Source organism: Delphinus delphis, chromosome 9 (assembly GCF_949987515.2).
Source record: "Delphinus delphis chromosome 9, mDelDel1.2, whole genome shotgun sequence".
In the NCBI taxonomy this organism is placed as follows: domain Eukaryota; kingdom Metazoa; phylum Chordata; class Mammalia; order Artiodactyla; family Delphinidae; genus Delphinus; species Delphinus delphis.
The window spans coordinates 104,255,490-104,281,821 of record NC_082691.1 but is presented as its reverse complement, the minus strand read 5'-3'; the positions used below and the strand labels follow the sequence as shown (position 1 = coordinate 104,281,821).

Genomic DNA, 26,332 nt, shown 5'->3' with positions numbered 1-26,332 from the left:
ATGATGATAATTTGAGGCAGTTTTTTTTTTTTTTTTTAATTCTTCAGGTTTCCTTTGTCACTCAAAATCCTGACCTTGAGGAAGTTTGGGACTTTTCTGTCACTTAGGTCAGAACTGAGCAATTGATATTTTAAGAGGTTCCAAGGCCTTACATCTTTATTTTTTCCTTTATTTCCTTTATTTCTTCTTTACGCTTTATCAATAGGAAAAGGTAGCATGTGAAAACATGTGGAACAAATTAATACGTGGCCCTGGGACAACTTGAAACAACAGGTAAAGGTGAAGTCCCATCAGATGCAGCACCAAACACCAGGACGACCTTCCCTTTGGACGCGGTTTGTGTCGGTAGATGACCTTTCAACAGCAAAACCATCTAATGGTCTAGGTTGCCAGGGGCACATAGTAGAAGCCGTGGGTTGCTTCCGCCTGATCCCAAGTACCCCAGTTCCGTCTGGATTCCTCAGTTCCCGTTTCCATCCCCCAGTTACTCATGGACTTCTTCGTGGGCCTCTTGTTGCTTTTTACCCAAACGTGTAGTGGGTTAGATAGTAAACAAGATGTAAAGGACAGTCGTTCTCCCGTCTGCCCTGCCGTGAGCCTCATGAACTGAGGAGCTGAAGCTTTATGCCTTGCGCGGTGGCTTCCTGAGGAGCTGAAGCTTTATTCCTTGCGCGGTGGCTTCCTGAGGAGCCTGGCGGAGCACAGACCACGACGAGCGCGGGTCTTCAGGAGCCTCAGCCCGGCTTCCTTTGCCCCTGCTGTGCTCGCTGCCCCAGCCCTCTAGGGAGGGTCCTACTCTGCTGACCATTTGGGAGGTTTTGTCCTATAGCACCTGTATCCCAGTCAGCTCGGTGCCTAACAGAACACCACAGACCGGGTGGCTTATGGAACAGACATCTGTTTCTGATGGTTCTGGAGGCTGGAAGCCTGAGATCAGAGTACCAACAAGCTTGGGTTCTGGCGAGAACTTGCTTCCTGGCTTGCAGATGGCCACCTTCTCATTGTGTCCTCACATGGTAGAGAGGGAGAGAGCCAGAGGCAGAGAGAGGAATCATGGGGGTCTTTGGTGTCTCTTCTTCTAAGGGTACTAGTCCCATCACGGGGCCCCACCCTCATGACCTCACCTAATGCTAACCACCTCCCAAAGGTCCCATCTCCAAATACCATCACATTAGGGTTAGGGCTTCAACACATGAATTTGGGGAGGCACATTCAGTCCATAACAGCCAGTCAAATAGACTAGAGATGTGTGTCCAATATGGCAGCCACGAGCACCATGAGTCTTTGGGGCACTTGAAATTTGGCCAGTCCAAACTGTGACAGTCAGAGAGTAAAATACACCCTGGATTTCTTTCTTTTCTTTTTACTTTAATTAATTAATTTATTTATTTATTTTTGGCTGCGTTGGGTCTTTGTTGCTGTGCGCGGGCTTTCTGTAGTTGCAGCGAGCGGGGGCTACTCTTGTTGCAGTGATCGGGCCTCTCATGGGGGTGGCTTCTCTTGTTGCGGAGCACGGGCTCTAGGCATGCGGGCTTCAGTAGTTGTGGCGGGCGGGCTCAGTCATTGTGGCTCACAGGCTTAGTTGCTCCATGGCATGTGGGATCTTCCTGGACCAAGGATCGAACCCACGTCCCCTGCCTTGGCAGGCAATGGATTCTTAACCACTGCGCCACCAGGGAAGTCCCCACCCTGGATTTCAAAAGCTTAGTATGAAGATAAAATGTAAAATATCCTATAAATAATCCAAACATCATTTTTTATTATATGTTGAGATGATACCATTTTGGATATATCGGGTTAAATAACACTTAATACTAAAATGGATTTCACCCACGTTTGATGTTTTTTACAAGGCGTCTATGAGAAAATTGAAACTCATACATGTGGCTGGTGCTAGGAAGGTGGAAGAGGCAGAGGGCATGAAGAGGAGGGACCAGGGCTGGGAGCCGTGGGCTCGCACTGTGACCAGCTCCAGGGAGCAGCTGTGGGCATGGTCGAACAGGAAGGACAAGGCACGGGTGCTGCAGAGATGCTGCCCTGGGTCAGAAACAACTCCAAGCTCTGACAGGTGTAAAGAGCAGATTGGGATTCCTTTTACTGTGTGTCCTACGTTTGCTTTCTGGACTTCGGGTCTTTGAGTGCAACTTCAGGCGGAGATTGGGCCGTCTGGACACCACCATCTCTCTGGTGTGTACGTGGTGCCTGTAAAGGGCGCCACTCAGCACAGTTTCTACCTGGTTTTTCACCCCAGATCACAAGTGCACGGGTCACTGAACTCAGAGGGAAAGGAGAAGACACCCTTAAGGTGAAGAAACAACACGAATGACGATACACGTAGTCCCTCTAGGTATATCTCAGTTAATTCATGGACGCTTCCTGTTGAGGTGGTACTGCGGAAGGAAAGGAAGGGAACTCAAAGTGATGTGTGAGCACTGCTGGGTTTCGTGCTAATGCTGTGGAGTGCCAGGCTCCTGTCCAACTGTTTCTGAGCCCTCCCTGTGGCTGCGTTGATCACACAGGCTGCAGAGAAGTCCGCCAGGGTTTGGAGCCTGGGGGCTGGGGGAGGGGTCGGGAATCACATTGGTCCCACTGCAGCCAGTTTTGTTGCCTTCGTATTAGAGGGAATGCAAGGGCCTCCAGAGCACCTTGCTCCATCCTGCTCCTGTCTTTCCTCCTCCCCCCACCCCCCGCCTCCTCCTAGATGAAGAAGATGAGAAAACTAATGAAAAGCAGTTAGGCAGAGAGAATTCCAAATAGAAATGAGATCATACGGAAAGCATTCTTACAATCTTATTCTACCATAAGCTCAGATTCAGTTTAATAAATGAGGCAGAGATAAAACCATTGGAGATATTACTCCTTCGGGATTAAACCCCATAGTCGGCGACAGTTTTTCATCAGCAGCCTTGGGGTGGAAGGGGAGCCGACAGGGCTGAGGATCTGCCGGGCGCAGCCAGGGCAAGGAGCTCGGGGCCAGCCTGGGCTGGGCTCCCACTTGCCCCCAGGCGATGGTTGCCGTCCCCAGGTCAGGATGGGGGAGCTAAGAGCCGGAGGGCTGCCCACCTCTGCCTGCCTTCCCGGACCTCGGCCTCCCCTGCCCGGCTGCCTGGGAGGTGCTGCTTTGCTCTTGCCATGAGGTGCAACATTGTTGCAGGTAAACAGAAACGAGGGGTAAATAAGGCAGACCAGCGCCGCAAGCCACCGCGCCGAGGCTGAGTACGGTTGCCACTCGAGTGGGTCTCCACCCAGGACTGGGCGGGGAGACAAGAAGCCTCACGGACGTGGTGTGAGATGAGGACCAGTGTCACGTGGCGGCCGCAGGGGATGCGGCTGGAAGACCGCGCGGTTTGTGAGGCCCCGGAGTCAGTCGGGAGGCAGTTGATGGCAGGCAGTGGGGAGCCAGGGACGGTTCGGGGGTGATGGTAAATAGGAACCGAGCCGGCAGTGTGGACATTAAGACGGGACGCAGAAGGCAGACCCCAGGGATCAGCTGCCCCGACCCCTCATGCCTCCGACAGGGAAACCCAGAGGCAAAATGGTCGCTGCAGGTCACACAGCCAGGAAGGACTGAGGCACCCACGCTGTGTCCGTTCCTAGCGCAGGAGTGTCTTTCCCAGCCCTGTCAGGTGTGGTGGCCACAGTCACACGTTAATTAAATACAATGAAACGGACAATCCAGCTCCTGAATCGCCCGGGCCACGCTTCAGGTGCTCGAGCCACATGTGGCCGGTGGCTCCCATCCTGGACATTGTAGAGCTAGAACGTTCCCATCATTTCCGGGAGTTCCGTCGGATGGGCCTCCCTCCACCGTGGCTGCCCCGCTTCCCGGCTCTGGCCCGCCATCTGCACGCAGGACCCGGGCTCCTGGCATTGCATCCAGCTTTGGGTCAGTGTCCACGAAGGCTCTGGCCAGCCACATGAGGCCCTGTCAGGCCCTCTGCTCCCTGCGGCCGCTCGTGCCCTTACCAACAGCCCCACCCCCAGTTCTCAGCAGAAATTGATGAGGCCGACGGCCCGAGGAGGACGTGGATCTGGCTGAGGTGTGCCGCTTGGCCTGGAATGTTCCGCGCCGGGGGCTGGGGCCGCCGTGGGCCAGGGCAAGGTGAGGCTGGAGGCCGGAACAGGCAGGAGCGGCCTTGCCCGGGACGCCTGAGATCGTCCCCTGGTGGCCTGCCAGAGGCCCGCCCTCCCACGGAACCGTCTGGAACGCCTGTCTGCGTGTTCCTCATCCCGTTGCCCCAATGACAGCGATATCCCGCGCGTCCCGAGCACCGTTTGGAGGAGATGCGGAGCCTCACGCCCATTTAGCCGTGTCGAGTCATTTATTTGTCTTGTTCCTTTTGCTCAGCAGGTGGTATTTTTGTTCAGTGATTTTATTCGTAGCTGCCTGTGTTTATCGAAGATGACATAGTAATCATGCAAATTAGGATATTATTAATGAAGAACAATTAATCCCGTTCCTGCTTCGGGGTTTGCCGTGACAGCTCTGTCAGTGCCCACTCGCTGCTGATACTGCGGGCAGCTTCTCTGCGGTCGCAGCAAATTGATGAACTGCAATCAGGGTAAAGGTTGGAGACAGAGCAGAGGGTCCCTTCCCCTTCGGGCTGGGTGTTGAAAGAGTGCATTTATGTGAAAGTGCACATTTTCAAGAGAGAGTTGCAAAACCCTCTTTTCCTCCCTGCTGTGTTCACAGCGTGTCTTTGGAGGGAACTGGCTCGTCTCTCGGTGTCTCCTGGTGGAGCCCGCTGAACACAGGCAGCAGCCCAGCGGACCTCCTAGGATCCCTGAGTCCCGGCCAGCTTGCCTTCTGAACGCTGTTGGCAGAGCTAATGCGGTGACTCGTTCGTTCCCTGCAAACGCTCCTTGGCCTCAGGACTCTTGAAACAGCTGGGCCTGTGAAGCCTTCTGAGCTGTGGGCGTTTGTGCTCATGACGCTGGAGACCTGCAGAGAACCTGGACGTGCCCGATGCCCGTTCTCCCTTGTTCCCTTTTGTGAGCCCTGGTTTCCAGCAGTGACCCGTGTGCCGGGAGCGATCGGCTTATCCCGATCTCCTTTCAGTCGTGTAACGTTCCCCTACTCCGCCGAGCTGAGCGTGGAAACAAGGTTTTTGGAAACTTGGCTGCCACCCAGCGCAAAGGGCGAGGTTGTGCCACTCTGGAAGGCTTACCAAGTCACACCACCTTTGGTCATGAGACTTGGCTGACCCTGGGCAAAGAGACCTCAGCTCTGTCTTCTCCCCGCCCTGCCCTGCGGTTCTGATTCCGCAAGAACACAGAACCCAGGACGGAGCGGGTGTGGCAGGGGGAGGGCCTCCTTGAGCCGAGATGTCACCAGCCCGGCTGGCTGCCGGTTCGAGTACAAGATTAGCGTCCGAGCTTCTGTGAGCCGCTCCGGGAGAGCATTCACCGTGGCTCTCCGCCTCGAGGCCCCGGAACGCAGGGGCCTGAGACCGGCTGCAGCGCTGGCCATGCCTCCGCTATCTGGGATCCCTCACTCTCCCTTCTTCCCGTACTTCTCTTGCTGCCTGTTCCCCCAGGGTGTCCAGAGCACCTTGGTCTTCACCTTGTGACATCCCGCCTGTATAGATTCTCATGATCCTTTCTTGCCCCACCCACTCATGCTTCAAAACTGGAACCCAGTGGCTGGTGGTGGCGGAGAGATTTTTCCCGCCTCTTTGATCAAATCACAAATGAAATCCCTGACCCCAGACCTGGGAAGCTCGACCTGGGAGCTGCCTGAGTTGCTAGGGCTGCCTTAACAAAGTACCACAGACAGCGTGGCTTAAACACCATGTACTGTTGTCTCCCGGCGCTGGGGGCAGACGTGAGTTGGAGGTGTCAGTAGAGCTGGCTCCTTCTGAGGTCGAGCGGGAGAGTCTCCTCCAGGTCTCTCTCCTGACCCCTGGTGGCTTCGGGCCAGCTCGGGGCCTCTGTGTGCACCTCTCCCTTCACAGGTCAGTCTCTCTACGAGCGATAGTCATATTGGATTAGGAGCCACCCTCCTCCAGTATGACCTCATCTTGACTAATTACATCCTTTTTAAAACATTTATTTATTTATTTACTTATTGGCTGCATCGGGTCTTAGTTGTGGCATGCGGGATCTTTCGTTGCGGCGCGTGGGCTCTTCCTTGCAGTGCGTAGGCGTCTCTCTAGTTGCGGCACCTGGGCTTAGTTGCCCCGGCGGCATGTGGGATCTTAGTTCCCTGACCAGGGACCGAACTGACGTCCCCTGCATTGCAAGATGGATTCTTAACCACTGGACCAGCAGGGAAGTCCCATAAAGACATCTTAATGACAGTGTTTCCAAAAGGCCACATTCTGAGGTTCTGGGAGTTTGGACTTCACTGTATGAATGTTGGGGGGTGGGGACAGAATTCCACCCATAACAGGAGCAAAGACCATACTTGGGTGAGAAAAACCTGGTGCTGGGAGCCCAGAGTCTGCAACCATGACTGCCCATGACCCAGCCCATAGTGGACAGCCTGGGACAGACACCCCTGGGTCTGGGCTGTGTTCTCAGGTCCTACACCTGCCAGGACAGCTCCTCTCCTGGTTGTCAGGGTTCTCAGAGATGTTGTAGCTCTCTCCTCCTCTGCACCTTCGCTGAGTTGGTGGCAGGTCTGGGGGCAGAGGGCTGTGCAGGGGTGGCCCTTGCAGCGCACCTCCCCAGGAGGACTTCAAGGAACACAAGAGACCCTGAAGGACACAGTGAGTTGTCACAGCATTATGAAAAGTCATACCACAGTAATTTTACTTGTGGTTGTACCTGGGAGAAAACCCATGTTAGAGAGCGCTCCTTTGGGTGTACGTTAAAGACATTCATCTCAAATAAAGTGGGTAGAGGGGAAATTTCTTGGAACAGTAATGTAATTCCAGGAAAGGTAGGGGTACAGCTGCCCTCAGGGGCAGCAGGACTGAAGTCCCAGCACCGAGAGGGCTCTCCCCCATCGTGTCTTTGCCTCCATCTGTGCGTCTCCCTATCTCGGCCGGTTCTCTCAGCTGCTTTTTCTATAAGGGAGGAAGCATAACCGCTAGCTGCCCCTGCTTTGCCATGACGGAGGGGTCAGGACTGGCTCTCTGAGTTCTGGCGCTCAGGGTCGGGAGGAGGGCACTCCGACTGGCCCAGCTGTGTCCGGCCAACCCTGGTCCAGTGACTTGTTCCGGGGATGAGGTACTACGACGGGCCAGCTGGAACTGGACTCCCAGCCTTGGCCAACCAGCTATGGCCAGAGGTGGACTGGGGGTCTCTGAGGCCTTCTGAGCCACGCAGTTGAGTTGTTTCCCGGAAGAAGAGGCCTGTGCTTCAGGAGACAGGCAAGCACGGCGCTTCACCTGTCAGGTCGGCACCCTGACGCTGTGCTGTTTCCAGGGGCAGGGGGCGTCCCCAGCTTCCTTCTTGTTCTCCTGAGCACCGTTCAAGGCGCTGAACACAGGGAGCCCGAGAGCATGTCACTGAGCAGGTTTGGGGTTTCTGCCAGGACGCGGCCTTTGGGTGCCCTGGACTTGGAGGGAAGAGGTGTCTTTGGGAATCGCGGGCTGGCCACCTGTGGCCATGGGAATTTGGGCACGGGAGAATCAAACTCCAAGGCTTCTCGGGGTTCCCGGGCAGATTAAAATGATATCACGCGTGTTCTGGGCTGAACTGTGTCCCCCACCCCACCCCAAGTTCACGGGTTGGAGTCCTAGCCCCTGGAGCCTCAGATGGGACTGTGTTGGAGGTGGGTCTTTAAAGAGGTGATGAAGGTGAATGAGGCCGCGTGGGCGGGCCCTGATTCAATCGGACTAGTGTCCTTATACCAAGAGGCGATCGGGACACAGACACACAGAGAAGTGACCAGGTGAGGACACGAGGGGAGGACGGTGTCCACGCACCAGGAAGAGGGGCCCCAGGGGAACCAGCCCGCCGGCCCCTGGGTCTGGCTCTCCCAGACTGCAGCATGTGAGAGAGAAGCACCCGCGGTTTAAGGCGCCTGTGTCTGGTGCTCGTGGTGGCCGCCCCAGGACTGATGCAGAGCTGGCCAGCCCAGCCCTGGGTCTAGCGCGGCAGGCATTGGAAGAGGTGCTCTCAGAGTGCCTGGGTCCTGGTGCCCCCCGAGCATGCGAGCCTGTCAGAGAAAGAGGCAGCGCTTGGAGCACCATGGGAGCCAGAGCTCCCTGGGGGCCCCCTCCAGCCTCCCTGCTGACCACTTCTTCAAGCCCTGGGCTCTCGCCACGTTTATTACCCTGTAGATCCCAGACCGGATTGCGTGCCCTCCGAGGAGCTGTCCTGCCTCGTGGCGGCCCCAGAAGCCTGGGCCGCGGGCCGGAGGGAGGAATGGCCTGCAATGAGGATACGCAGGGCCAGAAGCCAGGCCTCCCTCCTCACTGCCTGCCGCCTGCCTGGGCCTGTCCCTCCGGCTGAGGGGGACTGAGGGTGCAGAGGCAGCTGGCTGCATTGGGGGGAGCGCTCCGAGCGGGTCTACCAGGCAAGGCACCAGGCTCGGTGCCCGGGGGGCCCCGGGCAGCGCTGCAGCTGGGCCCGCAGGCTCCTGTCACCCAGGGGCCACCTCCCCAGGGGTTAGCATGCTGCAGCAGCCCCGGGCACTAACCCTCTGCCCTCCTTCCCCATCTGCTGGACGCCGTGCGCTCAGTCACACAGACACACAGGCTTGAGTGAACGCCGGCCTAAGTGGGGAGCTGTAAAAACCCATCGGAGTCCATTGCAGCTGCAGCAGCTGTCGGAGCTGAAGAGCTGCCTCTCTGAGGCATCGGTACCCTGAGACCTGCACTTTGTTCCCTTGATCTGCCCCTCGGCTCCTGCCTTGATTCCGGGTGGCACTCAGCATGGGTGCGGGGGCGAAGAAGAACCCATTTGTGGGGTCCTGGGGTCCCTGGCTGGCCCCAGATGGTGCAAAGTCGTGAGCAGAGGTCCATCATTCTCTGGCTTGAGTTGCAGGAGGGGAAGCAGTGGAGAGAGGCTGTGGGCTGCTTCTGTTTCCCGTACCCCTGCCTGTGGTTAATTGGCTCCCTGGGAGAGGGGAAACCTGGGCAGGTCAAGTTTGACTTTTCAGAGCCTGCCTCGGAGGAGCACATTCTTCTGGGTTTTGCCCCGAGGTCTCTGAAGTTTTCCACCTGCTTCTCGTTAAAATTCTTGGTGTGAGTTGAATGGGCTATCCTGACACCCCATGAACAGGAACAGTTAATGTACCAGCCCGGCGGCAAGGCCCCGATCCTTACAAAGTATCGCGGACGCAGCACATCCGTCCAGGCTGAGCCACGCACTGACTGCAGCTGACGCCAGGTAGGCGGGCAGGCGGGTCCACGGAGACCCGGGCCTCGAGAAGCAAGCCACCCGCACTGAACGGGATTTTAGCATTCAGTCCATTGTTCTGGTTCTGCCCAAACTAAAGCCGACCTGGAGGATCAGACTCTGAGGAAGAAGGAGGAAGAAGTGAACCAGTTGGGAGATGGGAGGGAGGCTGAGCGCGGAGCTGGGTGAGGGCAGGTCTGGCAGCTCCAAGGCTCCATGGGGGCCGCCGCTCGGGGTGTGTCTGGTCTCACGATCAACCCTGGGTCTGGGCTGTGGGCCAGCGTCACCCTGTCTACCAAGGAGAACCGGGAGCTCAGTGTGGGGAGGAGCTGGGACTTGAACCTGGGACCTCGGCCCAGAGTCTGGCACTAGACGGGTCCCCCGTGGGAAGAGCGGGTGTTCGTGCACGCGGTCCTCTCAGTGTCTCTCAGAATTTACACGTGTGTGGAGCTCCTGGGTTGTGCGTGTCTGTGTGCCGTCACTGCTGAGTTCTTCAAGAGTCAAACACAGAATCAGAGACTTTGAATAAGAAGACGACAGATCCAGGGCTTCCCTGGTGGCGCAGTGGTTAAGAATCCGCCTGCCAATGCAGAGGACATGGGTTCGAGCCCTGGTCCGGGAAGATCCCACATGCCACGGAGCAGGTAAGCCCGTGCGCCACAACTACTGAGCCTGCGCTCTAGAGCCCGCGAGCCTAGAGCCCGTGCTCCGCAACAAGAAAAGCCACCGTAATGAGAAGCCCGTGCACCGCAACAAAGAGTAGCCCCCGCTCGCCGCAACTAGAGAAAGCCCGCACGCAGCAACGAAGACCCAACGCAGCCATAAATAAATAAATTTATATATAAAAAAAGAAAGGGACAGATCCACCATTTTCCTGGGTCAGTTAAGAAACGAAAACGGAGCCTCGGCGGCCACCACCGCCTGCAGAGTCAAGGCCAAGCTTGTGCAGGGCGTCGCCCCTCACTGCTGGCCTGGTCTCTCCAGTCCCCCCCCCCGCCCCGCCTCCTGCCCCCATTGCAGTCCCACTGAACTTCCAGACGTTTCTGTACCACGGAGGGTGCTTTCCGGCCCTCCCGGCTCTGCTTGCAGTCAGTCTGCCTTTGCTGGGAAAGCCTTGTCTTTCCTCCGCTTGTTAAAAACCTTGTGTGTGATTTTTGACCCAATCCAAACAGCACTTCTGTATGTTTCCAGCCACCAGGCCCCTCTGTTCTGCCCCTTGGCACCTGCCCACAGCTGACAACCACACGCCCTCTTCCGAGGCTGTCAGGCCACCTTCCCCATCTTCTCCGGCCCCTCCTTCTGCCCGGACTCCCGCCTTGACCGTCCAGCTAGCAGCTGGGCATCCGGAGTCCAGTAGGCTTCTGACACTTCACATGTGCGAGACAGAATCTTGATTTCCCCCAAATCTCTGCCTTCCCTGTGTTCACGTCCAAATAAACGGCACCCCTCTTTGCCCAGTTGTGACCCGGAAAGCATCCTCCGTTCTTCCACTTCCCTTTCCCCAAACATCCCAGCCAGTCAGCACGGCCCCCCGTCAGCCGCTGCCCCGACCCCCTCGCGTGGCGCTGAGGCAGCGTCCTCAGGGTTGCCCCGCCGCAGCTCTTCCGGGCCCTCTGTCCTGGCTCAGACGTCCCTTCCTCCAAAAGGCTTCTCTTCCCCCACCCCCAGTCACCCACCTGGCTTCGTTTTCCTTTCACGTCGCTGATCACCACCTGCAGTTGTCCTGCGTGATTTAACTACCCTCGTTGTAACTGTCCCCCTTCCTCCGTGAAGGCGAAGTCTAGGAGAGCAAGGGCACTGTCCCCTCCGCTGTGTATGCCCCGATTCCTACAAGGATACTCAGGACGCAGATGCACGCAGCAGACCCTCGCGGAAGGAACGAAGGCCACTGCCCTTCACGAGGCCCCGTCAGCTCCACAAGTCAGAAGCCTTCCCTCTGTGTCCTCAGTCCCTGGCGTTTACGAAGGGCTCGACAAGTGCTTGTTAAATGCATGTGAACACATCGGTAACATCCTCCGCTCTTAAGGTTTTCAAAAGAGCGCCACCCAGCGATCCTTTAGGTTAGGTGCTTGTCCAGGCTGCCGCCTTTGGCTTTACAAATGAATGTGCTTTCAGAACATTCACTATCAAGATGGCTTTTAAGTTTTAAGAGCACATTGGGTCTCTGAGGCTAATGAATTTCTCTTAAGTCACCTGAGAAAGATCCATGCTTCCGAGGAAGCACCTGCACCTCCCCCTACAGCCCTGAGATTTGCCGAATTGATCTGGAACTTACCAAGCAAGAGAGTAGCAAGGCTGGAGAGCGGCTGCCAGAATTCCTCCCTCCCTTCCTCGCTTCTTCAACCAACAGGGGCCAGAGGCCACTGCGTCCCTTCCAGGTGGTAGGAACGTGACAGAGAAAGCCGTGGGCCTGGGCTGGGGCCAGCTTACTCACCTTGGGGAGGATGCTTTGGGGACCTGAGCTGGTGCGGGAGAGAAAGGGCATCTAGGCAGACGCAGAGCAGGTGCTGGACACGGAGGGGACGCCGTGAGGTACGCTCAGGGAGGGACAGTGGCGCGTGGGCACAGCTGCAGGAGGGGTGTAAGCAGGAGAGAATACGGTAAACATCAGAAAGTTTTCGCAGATGACCGCGTGGCAGACGGACTCAGGCAGCAGGCAGGGCCCCGGAGACCAGCTCAGAGGCCCTGTGTGGTCTGGGTGAGGGAGATGGAGGCTGCACCGGGGTAGAGGGCGCGGCACGTGGGGACCGGGGGACCCGCTGGCTGTGGGTGAGTGAGGGCTGAGTCTGGGACCACGGGCCCCCGGCCTGAGCAGCCAGAAGCACGGTGGTACCAGCCAGCGGGTCAGAAATGGAGGCAAGAAGCAAGTCTGGGGGAAGAGAGGAGCTTAGGGGTTTTTTCAGTTAAAATACACACAATATAGTATTTACCAACTTGGCCACTTTCAAGTGCACAGTTCCGTGGCTTTAAGCACATGCACGTTGCTGTGCAACCCTCACTGCCGCCTCCAGACTCTGTCATTTTCCTCAGGTGAAACCCTGTCCCCATTAAACTCTAACTCCGCATCCCCCTCCCCCGCCCCCCACTGTCTATTTTCTGTCTCTAGGGATCTGACGACTCCAGGGACCTCGTGTAACGGGAATCACACAGCGTTTGTGCTTCTGTGCCTGGCTTATTTCACTGAGCGTAACGTCCTCAAGGTTCATCCATGTCGTAGCAGGTTTCAGAATGTCCTTCCTTTTAAAGGCTGAATAAGTACGCCTCCGTACGGATGGGCCACATTTCACTTATCCACTCACTCGTCCGTGGACACTCGGGTTGTTTCCGCCTCTTGGCTGTTGTGAATAATGAACGTGGCGCACAGCTGTCTCCTTGAGACCCTGCTTTCAGCCCCTTTGGGAGTGTACCCAGACATGGGGTGCTGATCGCAGGGCTGCTCTATCTTCAATCTTTTGAGGAACACTACTGAGGAGATGTTAGGGTAGAGGGCGCTAAGCTGAGAGGTGGGGTGGGCCACTGGGAGGGGGCTCTGGTGAGGTGGAAGTCAGATCGGTGATTTCAGGGACGGGGCTGTTTGTGGGGACGACAAGCCTGGGTGGACCACAGAAGCCATGCCTGTCACAGACTCAGCCGCAGCCACGCATCGCTGGACGGGGTAGAAACAGATGCTGGAGGTTGTCTGTCTCTTTCAAATGGTGAGGTCTCTCGTGCTGTGCGATGAGAGCAGGCCACTTTCTGGGCTCTGGTTCCCTTACCCATCCGTGGGTTAAGAGTCACAGCCGTGTCCACCTCACAAAGCCGTTGACAGAAGCAAATGAGACATGTTTGAAAAAGCTTTATGGTGGTCAAGTGCTTTTGTTTCACGTTATCACACTTACATAAAAGATGTCTAATGTTGAATCGAGTCAGGAGGAAATATACAAGGAAATTCTAAGGAAATGCCACTGGTAGATCTCTTCCCCTAACGACCTCTGCATTTCCTCGTTCCCCCAGCACTACCCCTGATTTTCTGTCCTTCTCCCCAGCATTGATTGAGACAGGAAGAAAAAGGCAAAATTCTAAATCTGTTAGAATTAGCTGTGCATGCAGGCAAGGAAGAACTCCAGCTAACAGCAGCATGAAAAAGAGAGAAGATGATCGCCTCATCGTCAAGAAGCCTGGAAGCAGAGTGTCCGTGGCTAGAAGAATGCTCTTGGTTCAGGGAACTCCATTGCTTCTAAGCCCACTGGTCCACCATGCTTGAGTTCCATTCCCAAGTTTACTTTATGGTCCAAGAGAGCTTCCAGGACACCAGCTATAAGGTTCATGCTCCAGCCAGAAGGAAGAAAGGGAAAGGAAGATGTTACCTTACTTTTCCTGGAAGGTTTGCAGGGCAAGTCTACCTTCATCTTATTGTCCTGAACTGGGGCGTAGCCCCAATTCACAGTTGAGAGACTGGGACATGGACTCTTGCTTCTGGGTGGCCACAGAGAGAGCGAGAATCGGATCTCCCCTCATGGAGGCAGACGGGCAGAGTGGATGTTAGAGACTGTGGCCAAAAAGAGAGACTGGAAGAATGGAATCTTAGAATGATAAAAGATGACTGAAATTTGCTGTTGCTTCAGGTGCTTTTTGGAAACAGAGAAGGTGATAATAAAAAAGGATGGTGATGGACCTTGACCCTTAAAAGAATGAGCCTATCTGAGCCAACTCATGTACTGGAAAATAATTCCCGAGCTTGGGAAAGAAAGGCAGTCCTCTGATGTCTGATCTCTGTGTTTCAATCCACAGCTGAACGTAAACCCTCTTCTGATGTTTATGTTGGGCATGAGTCAGAATCCTGACGGGTCAGCCAACACCATTCCTCCAATGACACTCCAAAGCATACATCCACGAGTGTGGTCCACCTCTGCGTGACCTTGCACCCAGCTCGCTCACGTCAGCCCCTGCTTAAGCTGCGGTCCCAGCTTAATTATTAATCACATCACTTTTGCTCTCCAAAGTGTGCTGGTGTGAACAGTGACCACCTGCACCAGAAGTGCCTGGGAGTCTTACAGGAAATGAAGATTTCCGGGTTCCAGCTCAGATCCAGCCATCAGAACCTCTGGGTGCAGGGTCTGGAATGTTGTATTTTAAACTAACAGGCAATAAACTTTGAGAACCAATGTTCTGCTGCCACATCGACAGTAGACAGACGTGGCCACAGCCCAGACACGTATCTTTGTCACTTTTTTTTTTTTTGCGGTACGCGGGCCTCTCACCGCCGTGGCCTCTCCCGTTGCAGAGCACAGGCTCCGGACGCGCAGGCTCAGCGGCCATGGCTCACGGGCCCAGCTGCTCCGCGGCATGTGGGATCTTCCCGGACCGGGGCACGAACCCGCGTCCCCTGCATCGGCAGGCAGACTCTCAACCACTGCGCCACCAGGGAAGCCCCCAGACACGTATCTTAACGATGACAAGTAAAGTCCAGAGACAGAACTGACATTTCCCGCCTTTTATTCTAGTGTTTTCTCCTTACAGCTACATTGCTGGACAGGTTTAGGCTCGAGCCCCGGTTCGTTGCCATCAGGTGCCCTCAGGTGGAGCTGGAGGTGTCCATGGCACAGCGACCTCAGGGGGTCATAGCAAAAGTCAGTTGAGGCACCAGCCACCCAAGTATGTACTTTGCTAAGACGCTATCCAGGTGAGGGCTCATTTTCCATGATTGTTACTTCGGTGTTTTTGAGTGTGGCCGTGCCTTCTCATATCTAAACTTTCTTTAATGATCTGCTTCGTGACAAGGAAGTAACTGAGGCGTCCTGGTAGGTGTTTGGTGGTGCTGCGTGTCGTTGAACATGCAATTCTCTGATGAGGAAGAGGTTGAGCACCTGGCCCAGGTAGGGGCCTGTGACTCCAGGTAAACGACAGGCCGAGAGGTTGCGAGGCCGAGAAACCAGTTCACCAACACCTGCCCTTCCTGGCCTCATTCCTGGGTTGGATATTCCCTCAAATTATCCGTGACCCGGCCCCACCCACATTCCTGGAGAGAGCCCATCCCAACACGTGTCCCGCGTCTCTGGGGCCCAAGCAGGGCTGTTGTTTTGTAAACTTGGTTTGGGGCTCTGCCCGCAGGTCAGAAACCTGCCCTCCTTGCCTGCCACATGAGCCTTGCTGACATCTTGTATTTTCTGGGTCATTGGTGAGAGCATAGATATCATTGGCGATTAAGTCACTGCATGTCAATAGCAGTGACATTCCCGAGAGATGTTAGCAGCTTTTTCTTTTTTTTTTCCATTTGGTAAAATGTTAGGGAAGTATTTGCTTAACAGGCTAAAACATTCTAGTAGGAAATAACTTGTGTTTGATTGCTGCAAAGTCCTTCTTGCCAGCATATCCCAGACAAGTCTTCTGGGATACACATCTGGAATTATTTGTATTACACTGGACCAATTTCAGAATTTGTGATAATTCAGATACCAATTGGTCTGAAGTTGACTTTACCACTTCCGATGGTATAAGATTTGCCCGCAAATATCTAAGTTATTCAGCAACGTGTTTTCAAGCCCTTTAAAGACAATTCTTAAATGTCTGACCTGAAATGTTAGTTGATTAGAGGCCAAAGGGCCTTGGATAAGGCATGACAAAGCATGAGAATTGCATCTGGAAGCTGCCTCTTGTCGGCCCTCAGTCCCTTGATCCCTAGGAGCTGTTCAGTCACCTGTCAGATGGGAGGGCAGTTACTTCAAAGGCGCTGTCAGGACCGAACGGTGTAAAGGCTCTATAATAAATGTTTCAGGGTACTGCCTCTGCTTCGGCTCCCCTTCAGAGCTCTGTTTGTCTGCTTCGGGGAACATGCAAGGGCATTGCTAATTTCTGCCATCAGTAATATTAATGGTGATATTGTACTGAGTTGATATAAAACCAGCAAGAAACAAATAGATGGCCAAGGATAGGAATGAACACGGAACAACCAAGTGTTAGGCGTGAAAGCAGGACAGGCCCACCGAATACGGCCTCCTGTCCCCGCCGACACTCCTCTGCGCTTCAGTAACACAGTGCTGGCAAGAGCAAGGGGACTCTACGAGTTTTCCTTTGCTGCCTTAACAAATGACCATAAGTTCAACGGCTTCAAACAGCACAAATGAATTACCTTATTGTTCTGTGGTTCAGAAGTCCTGTGCAGCCCTCGCTGCGCTGAAAGCAAGGCGTTGGAGAGCTGGCTCCTTGTGGAAACTTCAGTGGAGCGTCTGTCTCCCGGCCTTTTCCAACCTCCAGGGGCTGCCGCCCACGTTCCTTAGCTCGTGGTCCCGTCCACCTTCAAAGCAGCTGCGGCATCTCCTGCCCCGCTCCTACGGCCGCGTCTTTCTCTGACTTTGCTTCTGTCTCCCTCTGCCCCGCTTAAGGGCCCTGGCGAGTCTCCCTACTTAAGACTGTCTGATCGGCAACCCGAATTCCATCTGCATCATTAATCTCCTTTCCCCACGTAACCTCAGATATTCACAGGTTCCGGGAGTCAGGACGTGGACGACTTTGGGGGCCATTTTTCTGCCAACCACAGGGAACAAACTCATGTGATGCCGTTTGGGTTTCTGCTGGTTAAGACAGAAAGAGCACGTAGCTTTGCCAAAGCAGCCGCAGCGGCCAGCCGGGAACGCCGGTGTCTGTCCTTCTCTGTGACGCCCTGGTCAAGCATTTAATTCCTTGCTCTGGAGGTGTCCCCGGTGACTCGCCTCTTGTTGAATCTCAGAGAATACTGTGCTTTGCACAGCATGAGGACAGTTCGTCTTTGCTCAGGCCCTCGTCTAAGCTGATGACCCCAGTCTCCATGATGGAGACCCAGGGCCAGGCTGTTGTTCTTCCAGAAGACTGACTCTAGGGGCAAAAATGCACACGGACCGAGTGGCATCCAGACCACAGTCTGGGGCACCCCGTTAAGTCTTCAGCAGTGCCCCGTGGTGTGTGCACTGGGCCCTAGAGTCGGAACCCCCAGGGGTGCTGGGTCAACAGGCAGAGCCCTGCTCCCTGCCCCAGCCCTGCAGAGTCGGGGTTTCTACTCGCGGGGGCTGGGAAGCGGCAGTATTGTACCACGTTGCACGATGGAATGAGAGCCGTCAGCGCGTGGACGGAACCCGGCACGTGAGCAGGGTGCACAGCGTCGTTGAACGGGAGCAGAGGAAGCTGCGGAGGCCGGGCTGGGCTGTGTCCTTCAACAAGCACATCCGGATGTGCCGTGGTCTGCACTTCTGCTGCTGCTGGCGTAGCGTGGACTGGGGTGAGGGTGACGCCTCACAAATCCCTGAACCTTGGACTGACGTTATTCTGGAGCCAATTTAAGAAACAAGGGTGTGTGGTGTTCCCTGGTGTCTTGCAAAGAATGGGCCCTCCGGGTGGTTATATCATGAGGGTTGGGGGCGAAATTAGCCGATCTTGGAGTCATGAAGGGACTGACCACATTCAAGAAGTCCCTCCTTCTACCGAAGTATTTTTGTGGAGTCTATGTGTTTCTCTCTTTTGTTTGTAGAGACAAATTTTTCTAATCTTTTTCACCTTAAGATTCATGGGCGTTTCCCGTGTCAGTCGAAACCCGTCCTGAACATAATTTGTAAGGACTGCAGAGTGTGCCGTTGTATGAATGTGTCGTCAGTGACCTAAACACACCTTTTGTTGGGTCTTTAGGTGAATGACGTATTCTTCTCGACCAAGACTTTGGTCACCGCACGTGGGCATGATGGTCGGTGGTGGATTACACTGAGTTATCTAACACGGCATCCATGCCTTTTTGTCTATGAGAAAGTGTTCTAGACTGATGCTGTTTAGGGTCATGTCATGTAGAATTGCCCAGGTAACCAGAATTGAGCTGTTTTTAGGACGATCAATGACGTTGACCCCGCAAGGGACGCCCCTGTGGCTGCACCGTCAGACAGCTCGTTGGCCGGACAGCCCCCCATGGCCGATCACCCCGCGGTTTGCCGTGGGGCGGGATTGGTGAATGAGAGGCCCACGGAGAACATCACTCCTTGGGAGGTGGCATCCAGGTCTGAGAGCTGCAAGGGGTAGCGGTGAGCCAGATGGCCAATATTTTAGGCTTTTCTCTGCTTTTCTGTCAGGCTGGGATCAGAGCCTCAGGGCCACCTGGTGCCGTGAGGTTCAGCCCAGCTTCACCTCCCCAGGGAGATCAGTGTTTGATCTCACTTGAGTGTGTGATGCTCACTGTTTTTTTTTGTTTTTTTGGTTTTTTTTGTGGTACGCGGGCCTCTCACCGTTGTGGCCTCTCCCGTTGCAGAGCACAGGCTCCGGACGCGCAGGCTCAGCGGCCATGGCTCACGGGCCCAGCCACTCCGCGGCATGTGGGGTCTTCCCGGACCGGGGCACGAACCCGTGTCCTCTGCATCGGCAGGCGGACTCTCCACCACTGCGCCACCAGGGAAGCCTGCTCACTGTTCTCTTATTATTATTATTTAAATTTTAAAAATTCAAATTGAGGTATAATTGACATGTAACGTGGTATTCATTGCAGGTGTGCGACAAGATGATGTGATGTTTGTATGTATTGTGAAAGGATCACCGTGATAAGTGTAGTTAACCGTGGCCTCACATAGATTACATTTTATTTTTCTTGTGATGAGTCCTTTAAGACCTCCTCTCTTACTTTGTAGCTTCCAGATACGCGGCTCAGTGTGTTAACTGTAGTCACTGTGCTGTACACACCTCTTGGGACCTATGTATCTTACAGCTGGAAGTTCGTACCTTTGACAACCCCACCGCCGTGTCCCCACTGCCTCAGTGGCCGGCGTGGCCTGGCGGTGGGCCATCCCAGAGGCTCCTGGGGCCGAGGTGTGTGAGGGTCACCACCCTCGCTCTCTCCCGAGTGCCCAGCCTTCCCAGGGTCTTGTCCCCCACGTCCACCACACAGGGTGCCCGGTGGTGTCCGCCGTGACCGTGACCCCGTCCTGACTCCACCTGCCTGCACTCGGAACTGGCCCCCTTCACCCCACGCGGCCGATTTCCGCAGTTGTACCTTTCAACCTGAACTGGTACCTTTGGTTAAAAGGAACCGACACTCTCCCCAAGAGCTTAGGTAGAGCAGCTCTGTCACGAGGAAAGCATCTCAGGGACCTGGGCGGGAGGTACTGCCTTGCACTGGCGCCTGGGAAGACTCGGAAGTCAGAGCAATCCCCACCTTCCTCCGATATCTACCCATCTCCCCTCCTTCTCTCTGTGTCTCTCTCTGGCTCTGACTCCGTCTCTGCCCTCCTCTGTGTCTCTTGACTACTTCTGTACTCTGCGCACCTGTTCCCTCTGCCTGGTCATCTGCCCCCTGCCCCCAGGCGGTTTCCCAGGATGAGGTCCCCAGAGCTGAACCTGGCCCCCCTCGGGTGGTCCCCAGGTGATGCCCAGCCCACCCAGGTGTCCACCCTGGGCCAATCAGCGGCCCGGCCGGCACTGCTCCCAGCACGCACTCAGCAGAGAGAGAATGTGACCTTCCATCACCCTTGAGGACAGTCAGAGCCCCTCCCTGCAGAGCGTTCAGTGAGGAAGGAAGGACCCAGCTTCTGAGCCCCTGCACCTTCTTCTTCTTCCGTTGGCCTAGTGGCTCACAGGGCCTTAGCAGCTCGAGTATTAAAAGACGTGGATGGAGCATTTAATCCATTCACGTTTAAGGTAATTATCGATATGTATGTTCCTATGACCATTTTCTTAATTATTTTGGGTTTTTATAGGTCCTTTTCTTCTCTTGTGTTCCCACTTAGAGAAGTTCCTTTAGCATTTGTTGTAGAGCTGGTTTGGTGGTGCTGAATTCTCTTAGCTTTTGCTTGTCTGTAAAGCTTTTGATTTCTCCATCAAATCTGAATGAGATCCTTGCCAGGTAGAGTAATCTTGGCTGTAGGTCCTTCCCTTTCATCACTTTAAATATGTCCTGCCACTCCCTCTGGCTTGCAGAGTTTCTGCTGAGAAATCAGCTGTTAACCTTATGGGGATTTCCTTGTGTGTTATTTGTCGTTTTTCCCTTGCTGCTTTCACTAATTTTTCTTTGTCTTTATATGTGGAACCTAGAAAATTGGTACAGATGAACCGGTTTGCAGGGCAGAAATAGAGACACAGATGTAGAGAACAAACATATGGACACCAAGGGGGGAAAGCGGCCGGGGAGGGGGTGGTGGGATGAATTGGGAGATTATAATTGACATGTATACACTAATATGTATAAAATGGATAACTAATAAGAACTTGCTGTATAAAAAAATAAATAAAATAAAATTCAAAAAACAAAAAGGCGTAGAGACGGGCCCTGGCCCCGCTCGCTCACCAGCCGTTGCGCATGCAGCACCGCCCCCTTTTCCGCCCATGCGGTGAGGGGCGGGGCCTGGGGGCGTGGCCCTCCGCTCCTCCTTGGAGTTTCCGTCCACGGGGAGCACGTGAGAGGCCCAAGCGCTGTGTGTGCCGCCCCGTCCCCGCCCCTCATGGAGGTTCTGTCCATATTGACTGGTCCTTCAGGATCAGAAACTCTTTTTTAAGAAAAGCATGACTTTATATATATATATAGATATATAATTATCCACAACAAAACACAGGGCGGGCCTCCAGGGCGTCCCTGCTGGTGCCTTCGGTTTATTGCTGCAGAAAAGCAGAAAGTAGCATCTCTCACTGGGTTCACACAGAAGACCAGGTGTGTTCCAAGCTTTCAAGGGTTCATTCCTCCACAGGTAGCATGTGCCCAGGCGTCCTGGGAAAGGCACGTGGGAAGCTCCAGGGCAGGGGGTTGGAGGGTCGTCCCCCTTCCCTCCCAGCCGGCCCTCTGCCCCCGCTTTCCGGAACATTCTTCCGGAGGTGGAGTGAGGCCCTCCTGACGTTTCTCAGGTGATGTTTATTCATGGCCATGCCTGATTCCTCCTGGGCTCATTTCTGCAAACCCTTCCAGGGTTGTTAGAGAACACCTAAAAGGCTGCAGCCCTGAGCTTTGATCTGACTGCTTCATTGCCTTTACTAATCACGCCCACGTCAGGCGGATAAAAATAGCCTCCAGGGTCGGGGGTGAGCAAGGCCCCCTGATGTGGGGTTGGGGGCAGCAGGGCTGAGGTCTCGGGGACTCCTAGTGGCGGCCTGAAATCACGGCTCTGATTAAGTAAGCCGACCGTAACCACTAGAGCTGTGCAAACATCCTGACCCCAGGTGTTGGAGTATTTACTTATGGGGAAGCAGAAGGAAAGTGGGGAGGCGCTTCCTGGAAAAGATTCCAAATTGTTTTCCTACGTGCTCTGTTCCCAAGCAAAGTGAGAAGGCTCACTGTCTCCTCCCCGGCCTCTCCCGTCTCCTGTCTCCTGTCTCTGTCTCTGTCTCCCTCCCTCCCTCTCCCCCCCCACCTCCCCTCTCTCAGTGTTTTCTCCTAAAGCAGAACTTCTGAATTAAAGGCTCTTCTGCTTTTGAGTATCGGCTACTGCTCCTTCCCATTTGGCGGGGGTATTCATCCCAGCCTCTTAATCTGAGCAGCTGCTTCTGCCTGTTCCACTAATCAGCTAACCCAGAAAGTAAGCCGGTCATTGGCACAAAGGACACTCGAGAGGGAGAAGATGCTGGACAAAGAAATGGACTCATGTGCCAGGAGACCTGCGGCTTGTCTGTTTCCCGAGGAGGTGAGGAAGTGCTTAGCCCACGAGAAAAATCATCTTGACTGAACTGTGGTTTTAAGTAAGGTGAGAATGTCACGGTATTTCAAGTATCAAGTGGCTCAGAAGGTGACTGTATTTGGAGCTGAGCCTTTAAAGAGGTGATGAAGGTAAATGAGGTCATGGATGGGCTCTGATCCAGTGTGACCAGTGTCCTTCTAAGAAGAGGAGATCAGGACACAGACACGCACAGAGGGATGGCCACGTGAGGACACAGGGAGGAGACAGCGTCTACACAGCAAGGAGAGAGGCCTTGGAAGAAATCAACGCTACTGACACCTTGGTCTTGGACTTCTAACCTCTAGAAATGTGAGAAAGTACCTTTCTGTGAGTAAGCCACCCAGTCATGTTATGTTACAGCAGCCCTAAGAGACTAACACACACACACACACACACACACACACACACACACACACAAGCATTTTTAAGCCACGGGAGGTAGTAGCATCTGTGAATGGAAACCACTGGGCCAGGACATCACAAACTATTCTTCTTCTTCTTCTTTTTTTTTAATTTATTTTTGGCTGCGTTGGGTCTTCGTTGCTGCACGTGGGCTTTCTCTAGTTGCGGCGAGCACTTCTCATTGCGGTGGCTTCTCTTGTGGAGCACGGGCTCTAGGCGCGTGGGCTTCAGTAGTTGTGGCACACGGGTTCTAGAGCGCAGGCTCAGTAGTTGTGGCGCACGAGCTTAGTTGCTCTGTGGCATGTAGGATCTTCTCGGACCAGGGCTCGAACTTGTGCCCCTGCATTGGCAGGCGGATTCCTAACCACTGTGCCACCAGGGAAGTCCTTCAAAAACTTCTTAAAATGCAAATGTAGCTCAGGGAGGATGTGGGCCAGTGAGTGTCAGCAACAAATAGTTTGGCATTTTTGTCATGTGAGGTGGCACCGCCTATAGCGTGAGCCTGGACTCTGTAGCCAGCCTGCCTGGATTGGACCCTCACTCTGTCCCTTCCTGGCTGTGTGCCCACCAGCAAGTGTCTTAACCTCTCTGTGCTTCCTCTCGAAAAGGGGATATAATAATGCTCACCTCTTGGCATCATGAGGATCAAGTGTGTTAATATTTGCAAAGGGCTTAGAAGGGCACCCACTCTCACCCTCACCTGAGAGGCCCAGGTGACAGGTGACAAGGAACACAGGACACTGGTTTGCTGGAGGGGGCACAGAGCAATGATCTCGAGCACGGTACTCAAGCGCTCAGTCTCGGAACCTCTTCACACTCGCAGAAGTGACCGAGGGGGCCCCAGGATTCTGTTTTTGTGAGCAGTAACCAGTGATATTCACCATATGAGAAATTACCAATTAGAAATTTACCATATTAGAAAATAAAACCGAGAATATTTGAAAACATTTCTTAATCATGAAAAACTGACAATGATAAAGACTTTATATTTTAGCATAAATATTTTACGACAAACAGCAATAGTTACATTTTTGCAAATCTCTTTACTGTCTGGCTTAGTAGAAGACGCCGGATTTTCCCGTCTGCTTCTTCAGTCCGTCCGTCGTGTGTTGTTTTGGCTGAGAAACAGCAGAAGATCTTGAGGCACACAGACGTGTAGCCAGCGGGGCAGAGAAGGACCGTGGGTCCCCTGGAGGGTCTCGGGCCTCTGGGACGGGCCGAGTTTCCAAGGTGCTCGGCAGAGCCCGGGGTATGGGGGGCAAAGGCAGCGGGCTGACAGGTGGGCTCCCTGTCCTTCAACCAGAACAGCCCCGTTTCCATCAGGCTCACCCCTTGGGCTTCTGAGTCGTCTGATCTAGGGCGTGGGGCTGACTTCTGGGAGGTTCAGGCAGGGGAGGTTCCACCAGGGGAGCCACTGGGGCCCTGGGAGTTGCGGCGTGAGAGGCCTCCAGGTGTGCCCAGGTGGGGAAGGCAGGGCGCCGTGTCAGCTGAGACGCCTCCACACCGGACTCTGGGAAACACCTCTGGCCGCCGCGTGGAGGCCCGTGGGGCAAAGGCGCTGGCTGCTGGCTCACCCGGGGGCAGCAGGCCCCAGGGACACAGCACACCTGCTCCCCCGGTGCCTCTGAGTCCCCATGCCCGAGTGCACCGTCCCCGCGGAGCTGGCCCCATACCCAGGTTCTCAGCTGTCCAGAGCGAAAAGGGAGTCGATCCAGGTGACCTGTCTCCAAACCTGGGCTCCCATCTTGCGACCTGCCCCCCTTAACCAGGTCCCTTGAGTGCCCACAGCAGCAGTGACAGCTCGCTTAGGCCCCGCCGATGGTGCAAACGGGGCCCTGGGCTGTGCTGACCTTTCGCGCGGCTTCGAAGCCTGGGTGCTCGTGTCCATCACGGAGGCCAAGACATGCTGGGCCGAGCTCGCTGTGGACGCCAGCCCCCTGGACGCAGTCCGGCATCCCAGAGCCGAGGTTCACGCTGACCGGCCCTTTCAGTGGCCAGGAGATGTCACTCTCCCATCTTTTGCAAAGCCAGGGTCAGAAGGCCATGGAAGCTGAGAGCTTCAGACAAGTGAGTGCAGCGGGCAGCCAGGTTCTCCAGAGAAACAGAACCAGTAGGGGAGAGAAATACATGTATCTCTGCATTGTAAGGAGTTGGCTCACGTGATTGTGGAAGCTGACAAGTCCTCCAGTTGGCCGTCCTGCTAGTGGGAGACCCAGAACAGCCGATGGTGTGAGATGCAGTCCGAGTGCGGAAGAAATCCCACGTCCCAGCTCGAACACAGGCCGAGAGGGTGGTTCTCCGGCGCCCTTTCGTTCTATCCAGGCCTCCGACGGATTGGATGAGGCCCACGCCCTCAGGGAGCGCAATCTGCTGTGCTCATTAATCTCATCCAGCAACACCTTCGCTGACACACCCAGAATAATGTCCAAATATCCGGGCGCGTGTGGCCCAGCCAAGCTGCCATGTAAAGTTCACCGTCGCCCCCGTGGAAGCTGCCCAGGTCTCAGGGCGAGCGGAGGGGCCGGGACCAGCCCACCCTGGAGCCTCCTACCCACCATGCTGTCCTCGGTGCCTCGCAGCGGGATGGACAGGACCGCCCTGGCTCAGGGCTCCTTCCGGCTGAGAGGCAGGGCAGGGACCCGCCCCCGCTCTCCAGTGGGCCTGCCTGTGGGAACCAGAATCCTCACGTCCCTGGTCCCAGTTTTAAGGCCATCTGCTTGTTTCTGTAACTTTCCCCAGAAATTTGCTTCCGAGAAGTCCCAGTGAAATCAGTGCAGACAATTTTTTAGTCCATCCAAATGTAAAACCTTGTTTTATTTTCCAGTCTTTGCCACCCACAAACCTTGGGCAACGGCCTCGCGGCTCCTCACTGCAACGAGACGCCATCCCATGCAGGTGAAGGGGCCCCTCAGCCACCAGGGAACGGGGCCCAGAGACGTGAAGCCGGGAAGACACAGCCCAAGCCAGCAGCCTCGATCGTTCCGTCCAACCAGCCCCTTCTCTCCCCCAGCTGCTGGATGAAAGGTCGGGACTAGAATAGACTCTAAGCAGATATCAGCATCAATTGAGATAAACATCAGGGTTTATTGACCTAAGAGGTAAATATTGATGGAGCTTAAATACCAAATCAATATTTACGTCTAGGGACAATATAGCCCGAAACTGCCGTTGGGATACGTGTGCTTAAACACATCCACAGCTTGCCCACGTCTTCATCAGGAGTGCCGGCCGTTCCAGCAGCGCACGAAGACCAAGATACTCCATTTCTGCAGGCTCCAAACCCGAGTGCTGGCCGGAGATCTCAGTCAAAAGGGAGCGTTGGCACCAACCGCGGGGTCCGGAGCTGAGGCCGCGTGGCCCACACAGAGCAAACCAGGAAACTGACTGTCACATTTTTGCTGAGATTCACCTGAGAGGAGATAAGATTCCAGCCAGAAATGTACCTAGTACACACCTGCCAGCCTGGCCTTGTCACCAGCACCTGCGTGGCGTGTTCAGCGAGGGGCATCCCCGCTCTCCGGACTTCTCAACCCCAGGGAATAGCCTCTGCTGGGATAAGAGTGGTGTTGACTGTTTGCTTAGGAACAGTAGCCGCAGCAGGTGTGAAGGATTAAGAAAGTATTATCGGGGAAAGAAGCCAAGAGTTCAGGTCGGGCAGTTGTGCCCATTAATTCCCCACCCGGCTGTGATGTTGGCATTGTTCCGCACGGAAGGGGTGGCCCCGCACCCTGGTCTGCGGGGCCTCTGCGCCTCCCTGCGAGGGTCCCCTGCTGACCAGCCCAGCCTCTCCAGGCTTCTACCGCCCCTCCATCCTTTACAAAGCTGGTGTAATAAATGAATAAGCCCCACAGGACAAAACAGACATAGGAAAAAATAAAGTACAAACAGACATAGGAAAAAATAAACGTCCTCTTCCACACCTTCTGTCTGCTGTCCTCCCAGCAGTGGCCACCATGAACGACGGCCAGTTTTCCCACCAGACATTTTTCTGTGAAGATACTTACATGTATCATTAC

At 54.8% G+C, this 26,332-nt stretch overlaps 1 pseudogene; it reads left to right on the top strand.

The window, feature by feature from the left end:
• The window catches only part of LOC132430579 (epithelial cell adhesion molecule-like), a 95,128-nt pseudogene that overhangs the window by 28,768 nt on the left and 40,028 nt on the right, over window positions 1-26,332 (top strand).